Source organism: Athene noctua, chromosome 9, assembly GCF_965140245.1.
Source record: "Athene noctua chromosome 9, bAthNoc1.hap1.1, whole genome shotgun sequence".
NCBI classification, from domain to species: domain Eukaryota; kingdom Metazoa; phylum Chordata; class Aves; order Strigiformes; family Strigidae; genus Athene; species Athene noctua.
In genome coordinates this window covers 11,644,497-11,657,329 of record NC_134045.1, presented here as the reverse complement: position 1 = coordinate 11,657,329, position 12,833 = coordinate 11,644,497, and the positions used below count along the sequence as shown (strand labels likewise).

Sequence of the window (12,833 nt, the reverse complement as noted above, 5' to 3'; positions counted from 1 at the left end):
ACTAACCTTGTGAGCCAGCAGGTTAAATCATTCCTATAACTTCCTTCCTGTCTTAACAGACAGAAGTCTGCAAACTTTTGAGCAGTTTCCTTGGGCCTGTGAATTACATTTTAATGTATATTTCTGTATAATGAAATATTAATTTTAGATTTCAAGCACACTACACGGAGTATATGGCTAAGATTATAAACTCTGCTTCTGGAATAGGCCGTATGGTTTTGAATTGAGGCAGTTACTTCTGTACTTTACTGTAACTTGTTTGTGCAAGAGAACAATTTCTGAAAAAGAACTAGAGGTTCAGCCTTTTCAAAGTAGGAATGCTGAACATCCACTTTTATTGATGAGCTTCCTGGCTTTTCTTTTGTTCGACTTCTGCCAGAATGAGAATACACTTTTTCTTATTTGGGATCTTTTGACCTGGACTTACTATGTGGTCTGAGTTCCTTGATGCATCAGCCACTGAATTGTCCCTGTTCCTTAGACTGAACTCCTCTTGATGGTTTCTGTAGAGTCATAAAAGAAGGGCACATGGGGAAAGTCACTCAGGTGCTTGTAAGAGGAGCAGCCATCAGGCCAAGCGCTGCTCCCTGTCTGTGAGCGGGGAGGATCAGACCTTTGGTCCGGTCTGTATCGGCTCTGGGGAGGTCACGCGTGGCCGCAATCAGAGTTTCTCAGGAGTAGGGAGGGCTCAGTGCCACAATCTGAATTCACAGTGTAAGGAGAAACTTTAGAATTGCTCATGTATGTAGTGGTAGTTCATTCAGCATTATTTATTACAGTTAGGACTTACTGCTTTTTTTTAAATTATAGGTTTCTAAACACATTTTTATGCTAGCTTCCAGGCTCTATCTCAGCCAAGGGAGGAAACTTTAGGGGAAACTTGTAATCAAACAACACTTAAAAGAATTGATGTATTATTGTATTTACTGTCATGAATATAATTTTCTTTAAATCTTAATATTTGTTTATTGTGGATTATTTGAATCCACGCTTTATGTTCACAGTACAGGTTTAATTCCAGCTGTGATGTTGATAAAGCAGACATCTAGTATGCACAGTACATGTAAAGTATCTCTTGTACTAGGGATGCTTTTACTTTTATTCTACTCCTTTTGTGCGTCATCCTAAGAATTCAGGATTTCATAAATCAGTGTTTTGGGTGGAAATGTCAGTGAATGTTAGTTTCTACATTCATTGTCCCTAGCTATTGTCTAAATATAAAAACTTTTTCTAAATGCTTTCTTAATTTATGCTTGACATCTGCTACAGACAGTGTACAGTTTGTTTCCGCAAGGGATGCTTTTTTCTTTTACCCCACTGATTTTTTTTCGATTTTCATTGCTTGAACTGTTAGTTTCTTGCAAATCTGCTAGGTCTCCTGCACATACCTGCTTTTTAAACTCCATCTAAACTGAGAGTTGGTGTGAAAGGCAGTCTTTTCTATGCTTGTCACTGAACATATTCAAGCAGTTGTGTCTGTAAAAACACTGTGGAGCAACTATCATGTTTTGAAATTTCAATTTTGACTGTTTGTATTTAAATTTATTTTCTCATCTGGTTTTTGTGCTTGTATATGCTTATATGTATACGTAACAAAAAGACAGTGATGAAATTATTGGTACAGTCCAACATACATGTGCCTGAATACATAGATCATCAAACAGTAACTGCTTACAGTAATTTTAAGAAGTTGATAAGAATTATTTAACAAAAATACATACCAGACATTTTCACTTAGATTTTTCTCCTTTCCCTTCCTCATTTCTGATTTCTTGTGGTGTCTGTATGCCTAGGCTTAACATGGTGATAAAGTAGAAGTCTGGGTGTAAACCAGTGTTTCATGATTTAAATAAATGTTTATGTCTGTGTGTAATCTGTAGAGTAGTTAAAAATGTAGATGTGCCTGTTTTATGTGTGGTTTAGGTCACTGAAGGGTTGCATATGGCTTACATTTTTTCTTACTGTGAAACATTTGGCTGTTAGCTCCTGGATGAAGTGGGCTGACTCAGTGATAGATACGAATACAGGATTTGTCATGTTGTGCATTATATTGTATTTCAGTGGTTTCTGCTTCATCTCTTAAATTTTTGCCTTTGAGTTACATTCTCTTTCAAGCATCATGGTATTTCATAGTGAAAGTCAGTTTAGTAACAATTTAAAACCAACAGAAATGTTTGAGGAAAGTGTTACTGTAAAAGTGGGCTTTGGATTTGTAAATATTTGGGGAGTGTGTTACTTCAGAAACACTACACACAAGTAAATGTTAGTGGCTTTTTTGTTTCTGTCTCATTAGGAACTTGTATGTCTTTCTAGAGTGGTAATCAATTGCAAAAATAATTGGTTTTGAGATTTGCCTAGGGAAGGTGTGTGAGATATGTAAAATATGTATCATGAACTGCAAAATGATCACAAAATGATTGATATTTTTTCAGTTTGTATGCTTAACTCCCTTTTGACTGAAGATGTGAGCTAAGCTTTTTGAATAGTTCTTTTTATCTTGAAACTCCTGCAATTAATCCTCCTGCCTTTCCTGCACTTGAATACAGATACTTTTGGTGTAGATCTTGCCATGTAACAGTTGTAAATTGGAAATAAAGAGCACTTTTTTCCCCCCACGTGAAATTACTGGGTTTTTAGGTAGCAAACTTTAAGTGTGATTTAGTGGTGGAAGCATGATTCTGGCAGTCAGATGATGTGAATAGTGTTGGTAGGGTGATTCTAGCAAGTCGGACATTTTTCTGGCTTTTTCTTTCTGCAAAGTGTTGATAGAAATAAGAGTACATGAGGTTTTATTTACTTATCTTGGAGGCCCCCAGACAAAAGTTGAAAGCGTTCTGGACATTAACAGTAATTTGGCTGCTGGAAGTTGCCCAAAGTACTGGCAGTATGTTCTTACTCTTACTGAAAAATAAAGTAGCAGTTCTCTATTTATTTATTTAATAAGTGTAAGTCAGCTTGGATCCTGTTCCGCAGCCTGTTGTGAAAGTCATCACTTCTAATAGCACAGTGCCCCAGGGACAGCTGCGGGGCATTGACTGGCTCAGTACTGACTCAGAGCCGAAATCGTTGACACTGCTCATCTAGAAAAATGATGCAATTATGACTCTCCTCCCTAGTCTGGGAAAGCATCTTGGATCTCCTCATTCACAGATCCAGTTCTCAGAGATGGGATGAGCCAGTCTGACTGGAGTAAGTCTTCTCCGCTTGTGTATATTTATTAGTCCCTGTTCTTTAAATTCTTGAATATTTCCCAGAGATTATGGACTGGGTATAACTAAACTATTAATGGCTTTTGTCAGGAGAATTATGGACGACCCTGACTACTTGTTTAGCAAAAACATTGAGAGGTCTGGTTTCCTCCACAAAGTTGATCTTTTGGGTTGCTGGCTCTTGCCTAGCATCTCTCCAGGTTGTCCCTTGTCTCGGGGCACATGTGGAAGCACAGTTCCTTTCCACGATGGCTGCAGCAGCATTTCCAGGTGAAGGAGCACCTTCCTGCCGTCACCTCCTTGTCCTGCCTCTGCTCCACAGCTGGCCGCTCTCAGCTGTGCCAGCCACACTGCCCACCAAGCTGCGCTGCCCACAATCACTGACCCCATCTGCCTCTTAGGCAAAAAGAAAAGCTAGGAGACACAAATGGTTATTTTTGAGCTGATCTGACTGCATGTGGGCCTAGAAACAGCGACATGCACGTGGCAAAAGAATGGTGTTGTGTGGTGACAAGATAGGAGCGAGTGGTAGGGAGGAAGAGGAGGAGAAACTTGTTGAGCAAATATTACTGGAGAAGCCCCTGTTGCAGAGCCATAGCCAAGACCTGTGGCTTTGCTGCTTATTTTAAACAACTAAAAGTTTCCTCTCTAGATTTCTGTTAATTAAACCAATTTAAATTCTGTGTGTAGGGAGGGTGGTGATTTCTGAATAAGCATGCATTTGCTGTGATAGATATTTGTATTTTAATATATTCCTGGTAGTGATACCTCTCACTTCACACATAGGCCCTTTCCCCATTATAGTAGGGTTTGTTTGCTTGAGCAAAAAATTTGGAAATAAGGATGTGATGGTAACGATGCATGTGTCAGCTTGAACCGTACATTAAAAAAGTAGTGGTTGTGTTATTACAACTGCATGAAAGGAATGAAAGGAACTTAATGATTTCATCCACTGTTCTGTCTTGCCATTGCTGAGATACTGATTTCATTTGCTACTGAAAAAATTGGTGTTAAATGAAAGATTCCCCCGTTTCTGTAACTGAAATTACAGCACTGATTCACTGTGGTGTTTTGGTAATTGCTCTGTCTGTCAGTGGGAGTTGAAGGACTGACATTCTGCTATCCTTAACATCATGCATTCTTTAGTTATATATTTATTTTTTAAATTTAATAATATTACACAATAACTTAATTATTATTTTATGTGATACTTAAAGCCCAGCATCGTGCTTCCTACCACAGTTGAACAGACATTCTCAAAGCCCAGCATCGTGCTTCCTACCACAGTTGAACAGACATTCTCCTCCAGGGATTATATCCGTTTCTGGAAGTATGAGATTAAAGTCCAACAAAAGATTTAAGTACCAGTGAAGATGTTTACTGTAATGCATTGTTATAGTCTAGAATTATTTGTGTCTTATAAGCCTGGGACTACTGTATTCGTAAAATGTCCTGTGAGTATTCATTTATTTTGCTGGCACCTTTTGTGTGTGGATGATGATATTAGGTCAGCTCCTTCGGGAGAGAAAAAAGGGGTACCACACACTCTGAGCCAGCCAGCCAGCCAGCAGGAAATCTGTGGGAAAGCCAAAAGCTAGAAAATGGGTTTTGAGTTCTTTACTTTAACCACAGTGGTTGTCCTTCTCATACAGGGGCTAAGGGATTCAGAAGGGTTTGAGAATCTGTATGTGCACAGGATGGAAAAATCGGATTACAGGCAAGAAAAATACCTCTGGAATTTATTATGCTTTAACCACAGGATGTGGTTATTGAAATAACGTTCTTGGGGTTTTGGCAATATTTGGATCTCAGGCCTGCTCTTAAACTGTGCTAAAGAACTTCAGTGAAAGTTAAAAGTAACCAGAATTTTGAAAAGCAGGGAAATGGCTGTGCCGCTAATTAAATCAGTGATTTGTGCTTCCGCAGGTGCTCCCTGATACACCAGGTAAAATTTGGCCAGTGAACTATCAAGCCTGGGTTCTCTTCCCAGATCTGCTCCTGAGGTGTTTCATAGCATGGGTTTTCGTTGAGCACTTTCCCTATGTGTAACTAACTACTGGCTTTCTCCTTGTGTTTCTGTGTAGAATGTGAAGTCTTTGAATCGTGGGTTATCTTTTAGGAAACTACCAGCAAGTCAGATCTTAGGGCTATGGCTTAAGTCCATTATGAGTGTGTATTTTGTTGGGGTATAGTGTTCATAAAAACTTATTTCCTCCCTCAACATCAGAAGATAAACTCAGGGATTGTATGGACGTTGTATAGTTAATTACATTTTCATTAAAGGATATTGCTGTTTTTCACTTTTGAATGATTACTTCCTCGATTGTAATTTCTGAATTTCTGCAACTTTTAATTTTTTATCTCATTATGCCATTTGATCTGTTTATAGATGAATAGTTAAAGTCCACTGTTGCACTATTAGTTTGGCAGATTCTCTGTCTCCTTTGGTTGATCCTGTACGGTTTGAACTCTATACTGCTTTTCATTGAGGCTAGTTTTGGTGTAAATCCCCGTCCCTACCAACCCTGTCAAGGTACACATGTAAATGAGACAGTAGTATGAATGTGCTGAAAGAGAGCTTCAGATAGACCCACGCTGAGTTACCAATAGCTTCCACTGAAGCTGGAGAGCTGCAGCTGCAAGAGCAGAAACCCTGTAAGCTTTGAAACAGCCTTGCAGTAATGATGTTTCTGTTGTTGCATTTGCTTGTTAAAAAAAGTTGCAATTTTACATAGGAAATAGTTTAAATATGATCTACTGTTTCCTAAGTTCTTAATTAACTTCTTGTACCAGGTAGAAAAACCCTAATTACTGCAACTGAAAACCACTCCAGCAGTGCTATGTAGACCTGTCAGACTAAGAAAGATTGTACCAGAAACTCCTGGAGCCCTTCTTAGCAGTGCTTTAAAAGATTGGCTCTGCATGCACATGTGTTCTTACTTCCCGCATTCAGGAAGCAGTTCTTGCATTAATTAAATACTACTCCCAACAGATGAGAAACCAATCTTTGTGTAGAAATCCAGTTTTCTAGGTGTATCCAGTGGAGGATCTCATCTCATGTGAGTTGTAACCAAGTTCAGATGCAACAAGAGGTAAAATAAAGAAGGGAAGTGAAGGCTCTTCAGTGAGTTGTAACATGTACAGTCAGCCTGCTCTTTCATGGTATAGTTTAGGAATTTTAAAATCCCCATTATGGGAGAAATCGATACACTCTCGACTTGTGGTTTTCAGTATAATTTTGAAGGTGGTATGGGAGAGGAAGTAGTGCCAGTCTTAATGCTTGTTTTGTTCTGACCTTCTGTTTTGTTTCTGAGCATTTATATTGTTTCTACAGTAAACTGCCTTGGTCATTTCTGGATAAAGTAAATTTTAAGCATCAGTTCAATTTATATTTCCTTATGTATCATTTAGGATAACATGGAAGTGATTTTTAGAAGATCTGTAAGTGTATAGCCAGGCAGTAAAGTAGAAAGAAGCATCTAGTATTTGTAATAATTTTAGTTTGTTTATAAATGATTGTTTATTTTAGAAATATAATATGAAATCTATTTTAAACATTTCTGAAAAATATTGAGAGTTCTTAAGTATGGACTACATGTAGCTGAGGGAAAAATAATTTTAGCAGTGTTCTAAAATGTTGTCTGAAGGATCTGCCTGTTAAGATATAGTTGAAGTATAGCATGGTATTTTGATAATACAAATCACATTTTTGTTTTAAAATACTTTTGTTTAGTCACAGATACTTAATAAACTGTGGTTTTAACAGATTTGATATGAAATACTTCCAAATCTGTGTTGGGAATACATTATGCCACTACGTTTTTGCCCAAAAAGATTTCAAACAAATGTTAGTATTTCAGTTCAGAATATTAGTGAAGTCATTCAATAATTATACAAGAGACTTCCTGTAAAACATTTCACTTCTCAGTGTAAATGTGATTAATTTGAACTTAATTAAGATATTTCTACAGTTGTGGATATTCAGGATGAGCATTCAGATTAGGACTTCAGCAGTATTGGTGTTGCTGTTATGCCTACTTGCAGAGTACACTCTTGAGACTTGTGGCAACTTTATACTTTTGAGTTAATAAATAAACTAAGATAACCAGAAACTTGGTGCACTGCAGTGTTTCTTTACAGAGGTTTGTGGAGGTGTCCACTGAACCAGTCAGAAAGTCTGAGTAAGGATAGTGTGAAAGTTCTGAAAATAGTAGTCAAAGCTGTTATCGTTGATATTTTGTACTTATGTTTAAAAAGTGAAGCTACTGCTCAGAATAAAAAGTGTATCTTATAACTGGATCAAAAGAAAAAAGTGAAGGGGGCTGCTTTTTTGAAAAAGAAGCCAAGACATCAGTTTTGTTAACTTCTGTGTAATTTCTATAATAACAGTGAAATCTGGATTGCCACAGTTTATTTAGTGTGCTGGTGAATGATCAGTGAACAGATGTCTTGAATAAAACTGGGAAGAATCAAACAATTTTATGTCTTTGCTCCAAATGAGTGTTACTTTCGGTGAAGTATGATAAATCTGGGATTTCATAATACAAAAATAATCTCTCCATTCTGGAGTTTCTGATATGTGAAATTTGGTATTTCTTGAAGCTACTGAAGTCTCCCTAAAGTTAATCAAGAACTATTGTTGCATCCTACTCCAAGATTTTTCTTTTAAGTTTGAAGATGGTTAATAGAGGTGTTAATAAGAAGCAAAAGGAAAACTTTTTTTTAATACGGTAGGGGTTTTTTCCACCTTTGACCAGTTTTAGCTTGATAAAATTTAGCTAGTTTTTTAAAAAAACACAATAAAGCAGATCTGTGCTGCAGGTGCAGCATTGATCCACCAGCTCAATACTGCGCAAATAACAATTTGGTAGGTGTGAAAAGCAACTGCTGTTAGAGCAGCAAGGTGCGGTGCTCATAATGTAACTGGTTAAATGTTCTTCAGTCAAAATGAAAATGGCCTGCAAGCTGTTTTTACGGAAATAGGTGCCTGTGGTTAGTGTTGAATGCAGAGAGGTTTGTCTGTCTTGCAGATCAAAAAATGGCTCAAAGTACTGAGTCTGCTATCGCTTCCGGAAACGTGCTGCTGCTCGGCAGACTGGTCTCTGTGCCTCCGAGGAGCGTCAGTTACAAAGACAGAGAGCGAGAATCTTTTTTTTGGTTTTTACTACCCCCCTCCCTTACATTTTGATGTAAAGTATTTCTGTCACTTGTTATCTTTGTTTGTAATGTCTGTGTATGATAAGCAGCACGCTGTCAGGACCTGATCCTGAGAAGACTTGTGAGGGAGCATCTTGATCCCTTTGCAACTAAAGTGAATTTTGCTGAAACCAGGACAAATTGTTTATTGAGGGCTCTGGCAAAAGTTATGTTTTTAGGCACATCTTTAAAAAATAACTTTTAAAAAATCAGTAAGACTTTGAATTTGGCATAGTCCTTAAATTATTTCTCTAAAAGCTAACTAAGTACATTGCAAGTACAAATTGTTACAATTACACACCTTCATAAACGTTGGAAACAACAATTCTAGGTCCTTTAATTCCTCTTCTAAAATCTCTGAAGAGTGTTGTTTCTGGGTTGATTTTTTTAAAACTGTCATAGTAGATTTTTCTAAAAGGCATTTTCTAAAAGGCATTATGGAATTTCTGGGACACCCTAACTATTTGGGCATCCTACTCATTTTCCTAACTGAATACCAGTAAACTGCTGCCCAGTATTGCTCTCCAGACAGCACTGGTTGGTTTCAAAGGAACATGAGGCATCTCTGCTGATCCTTTATATTGGGACTCATCCTTTATATTAGATAAATAATAAGGAGAAAGTAACAAAGCAGCTTATTTGGGCATTCCTGATTGAACACGTAACAGGTTAAACAAAGTCTTATTTTTATCTGATTTACACATGCACAGACACAGCAGATTCGTATCTGCCTTTTTAGATGAACTCTGAGAGATGTCTTATTGTTTTTTCCTCTAATCTAGCTCCAAAGCTGCCAGAAGACTGTCAAGATCTTGACCTTTTTCTTAAGAATCATCTTCAGTTTCCAACTAATTTTTATAAATACTGATGCCTGTTGGGCTTCACTAGGTGGAGCTAACTCCTGGCCAAAAGGTAGTGGGACTTGATCACAACTGTCCTAGGGCTTAGGTATGAACTGGACATTTAACCCACTGTGACAGAATAGAGTGCCTATTTTGAGTGTTGATTATAGTTTGTATATCCTAGGAAAAAACTAACATAAAATTACTATAGGCTTATTTGAATTCTTTTTGCTCTGATTTTGTGCCAGATTATTTGGCAGTTTCACTTGCCTTTTGGTTTCCAAAGTGGGTCTCTAGTGAGAGAGATGTGTGAGAGAGTGAGTGCTTTGGGGTGAACAGCAAAGTAAATGTTCATACCTTCCCTTCCCAGCACAACTATTTAACTTGTATCAGGTTTCCCACTGACATCTTAATTCCAATTTCCTGCTCTGGGCCTCTCCTCCTCTGGGTCATTGTTTCAACCCTGCTGTATAACCATTTACTTCTCTTGGTTCCTGTCCCTGGTGAGCGTGTACTGGATCCCAGCAATGACTAGTGAGCACCCATGCCTCCTACTGGTGCCTGATACTTTGCTGAGGTATTGAGGTTTTTTTGGCATCTTGTAACATCTAAATAGTTATTCTCATGATGCATGTGAAGATGATAAAGTAGGAAGAAAGGAAGACAAGGCCAAGAGCTGTTATGTATGATATGAATTCCCCTACTAGAGAGCTGGTGTGCCAAGTTCAAGTATGATAACCTGACCATGTCTTCTGATCGTCTGCCTACGTGGAAATACAATTTTGTGATCATGACACCCTAGGAATGTGCCTTTCTGCCCTTCTCATGCTCCAAGACAAGCAAACCTCGTGGACAGAATATCTTCATTTCCATACTAACAGTAGATAAGTCTTTATCCAGAGCTGCAAGGTGCAGGGAGGGAATGGATTTGGGTTTTTAAAAACTGATTTTCCTGCCATATTGTCATATTCACTGATCTGTGATCCAAAATCCCAAATAATATTTTATACTATTTTGAATTATACCTTGTTTTATTCAAATTTTTCATCTTGGGGTGTTTTTTTTTTTTACTCCCCCCTTAATTGCTAGTTGTTAATATTTGATCTAGTGTGTAATAAAACTTACTGAAAAACTTGAGGCTTTCATTATCAGGAATGCTGTACGAGTTAGTAAAACATTCTTCTATTTTTAGCAGAGTATCCTTTGCTGTCACACAGGTCTTTCTTGAAAAGCATTGGGATCAGCATAAAGGTGGTAATTCTCATCAGTTTTCAGCTGCCTTCTCAGACATTTCCATCTATCATTCATTAAGTATTTCAATCAAGTTACATTCGTACTGCAGCTTGCCCATAGTATAGTTATGTACTCTTTCTTCTCTTGATTGTTTGGGTAAAAGGTTCATAATATGTGGAGACATATATTGATGTGGAGAGTTTTTCTTCCTTTAACTATGAGGGGAAAAAATAAAAGCATTGTTAATGCTTACAGTGGTCCTTGGAGTAAAGGTTCACTGTCTTGTTGCAGGTTGGTGCATGTGATATGTCAGAAGATTCAGTGTCAAGGATCATACCTGAATGGGCTACACTCACTCTACTGCAGGAACTTCGAAATGATCAAACAGACCATAGCAGAATGGAGAAATACAACCTTTGCTGATGAATCCTCTGGCCTGTAATGGTAAGCAAACAACAAGCATGTATGTTCTGTCAGTAGTCTCAGTAAGATTTAGGGAATAAAACCCCAGAGTGATCGGTTATGCAGAGCTCAGCATTACAGTCCAGGTAAAAAGTGCTTTCTCAATGGCCGCGCACAGGCCTGGGGGTTGGTTAGATACTGATCAGTGATAACCTTCACTAGGGTAGTAGCTGCATACTTGCTATTTGGAAAAGTTCTTCTGTGGACTTCATGTTGCTCTGTGACAGTAACTGCATAGCTTTTTAGAAAAGTGATTTTTGTAATATCCTGAAGTTTTGCTATTAACTAGTTCTGTTTTAATACTACTTAACTGGATTTAGTGTCAGCAAATCCAAAGGATAAAACTACTTAAAGAGAATTTAGTTTAATTTGAAAGTGTATCTTCATTTTGGCTGTTGCCAGGTGAGATACCCATGTTTCCCTTGGTGAGTCAGTGCTTTGCATGGTGCAGATTTCCAGTAGCCTGTTGGAGTTGGGAACAGTAGGGCTGGCTGTCAAGCAAAGCTTTGAAAATGGTAAGATGAAAGGTAACATGAAATGAGAAGAATGATTGTGCCTAGATCTGTGTTCAGACATTCTGTTATCTTAGTAGACTGCCAAAACTTAGCATGGAAAACAAAAATAATCCGGTGAGGCATGCTGGTTGTCTGTGGAAATTTCTCACTGCTTCTGCGTGGCTCGGTTCTTTCCATTGATCCGAGAGAGCTTGCCCAGGCACTCATGAATGTTTGGTTCATGTGGCATTGTCTGGATCAGTAAAAAACATATATACAACTCCTAACAATTTTGAAGTGTGTGTTATTATCAAGTGGGACTGAAAACAGAAGATTTCAGAGGTTTGCAGGCCATTATTGTTGTTTTATTTCCCAATGGGTCCACAAAGGACCTAAATGGTCCTAAACCAAATGTTACATTTTGGAAAACTTTTTTGAAAGAATTGTGTGTATGTGACTGCTGTTGTGTCCTGAGGTGGGGTATGGCTGTAGAAACAATGCTTCTATTAGAAGCATAGGTATTTCTTCTTGGTGGTGTTTTTAATACCTAACCTCCAAGGGAGGGAACTTCCTTATTGCAAGTGTTAGTTTGAGTTTTTTTGGCTGTGAAGTACGGATGTGGTGGTGTAACAAATGTTACATGGTTGATATGTGAAGAAGTTTGGGGAACATTCAAATTACCCTGTAATAACTAGTACATAGAAATAAAATTTTTAATACATGTACTTGATTGGACTTACTCTTGAAGTACTAGTTAAGGGAAAATTGGATTTAATCTGTCCCCTTTCTCCTGGTTTCATAAATAATATGAAGTCTTTGTTTTCCTAAACTGAAAGGGCATTTTTTAACTTAACAAAAATATTTGTACTGTAATATCATCCTGCAGTACACTGCTCCAGGTACTGATGCATAATCATGTTCTTTCCATTGTCCATCTCTTGGCCTTGGGCTGAGGTTTATTTCCAAAGTGAGGTTGCCAGTGTGTCTGTTTGCTTTGGGAGGAATACTAATCTGGAGAATGATACAGATGATACTGTTGAGTAAGCAGAAATTCAGATAGAAACAAACATTTTGGCCTTTGGCAATAGACACAAGTGATGTTATTCTTGACATTATGGTTTACTCTTGCATTTGGTTATGATGTAAGATTGCTTTAAAAAAACACTTGGTCTGTAATAGAACTCTGTACTGATAAGAGTATGGTAGGAATATAGTGCTGATTTATGCTTTGAGCAACCTTAAAGGTCTGTTACCTACTATTCAGTGACACATTTTTAATGTACATGCCAATGTTAGTTCATCTGAAAAATTAGAGACTGGGGGGAAAAAAAAAAGCCAGAGAAACCAAAGTTGTTGTTGACGTTGGTATGTTAGTTGAATTTCAGCTGCCTGTATGT

The 12,833-nt window shown here is 37.8% G+C and overlaps 1 protein-coding gene across 3 annotated transcripts in view; it reads left to right on the top strand.

Annotated features, from left to right (window-relative positions):
- Positions 1–10,830: 10,830 nt before the first annotated feature.
- ADCY7 (adenylate cyclase 7) overlaps positions 10,831–12,833 on the top strand; it is a 42,933-nt gene continuing 40,930 nt past the window's right edge. For all 3 annotated transcript variants that reach the window (XM_074913463.1, XM_074913461.1, XM_074913460.1), the window contains exon 1: positions 10,831–10,924. The gene's annotated coding sequence lies outside the window, so the exon portion shown is untranslated. The remainder of the gene's footprint in view (positions 10,925–12,833) is intronic.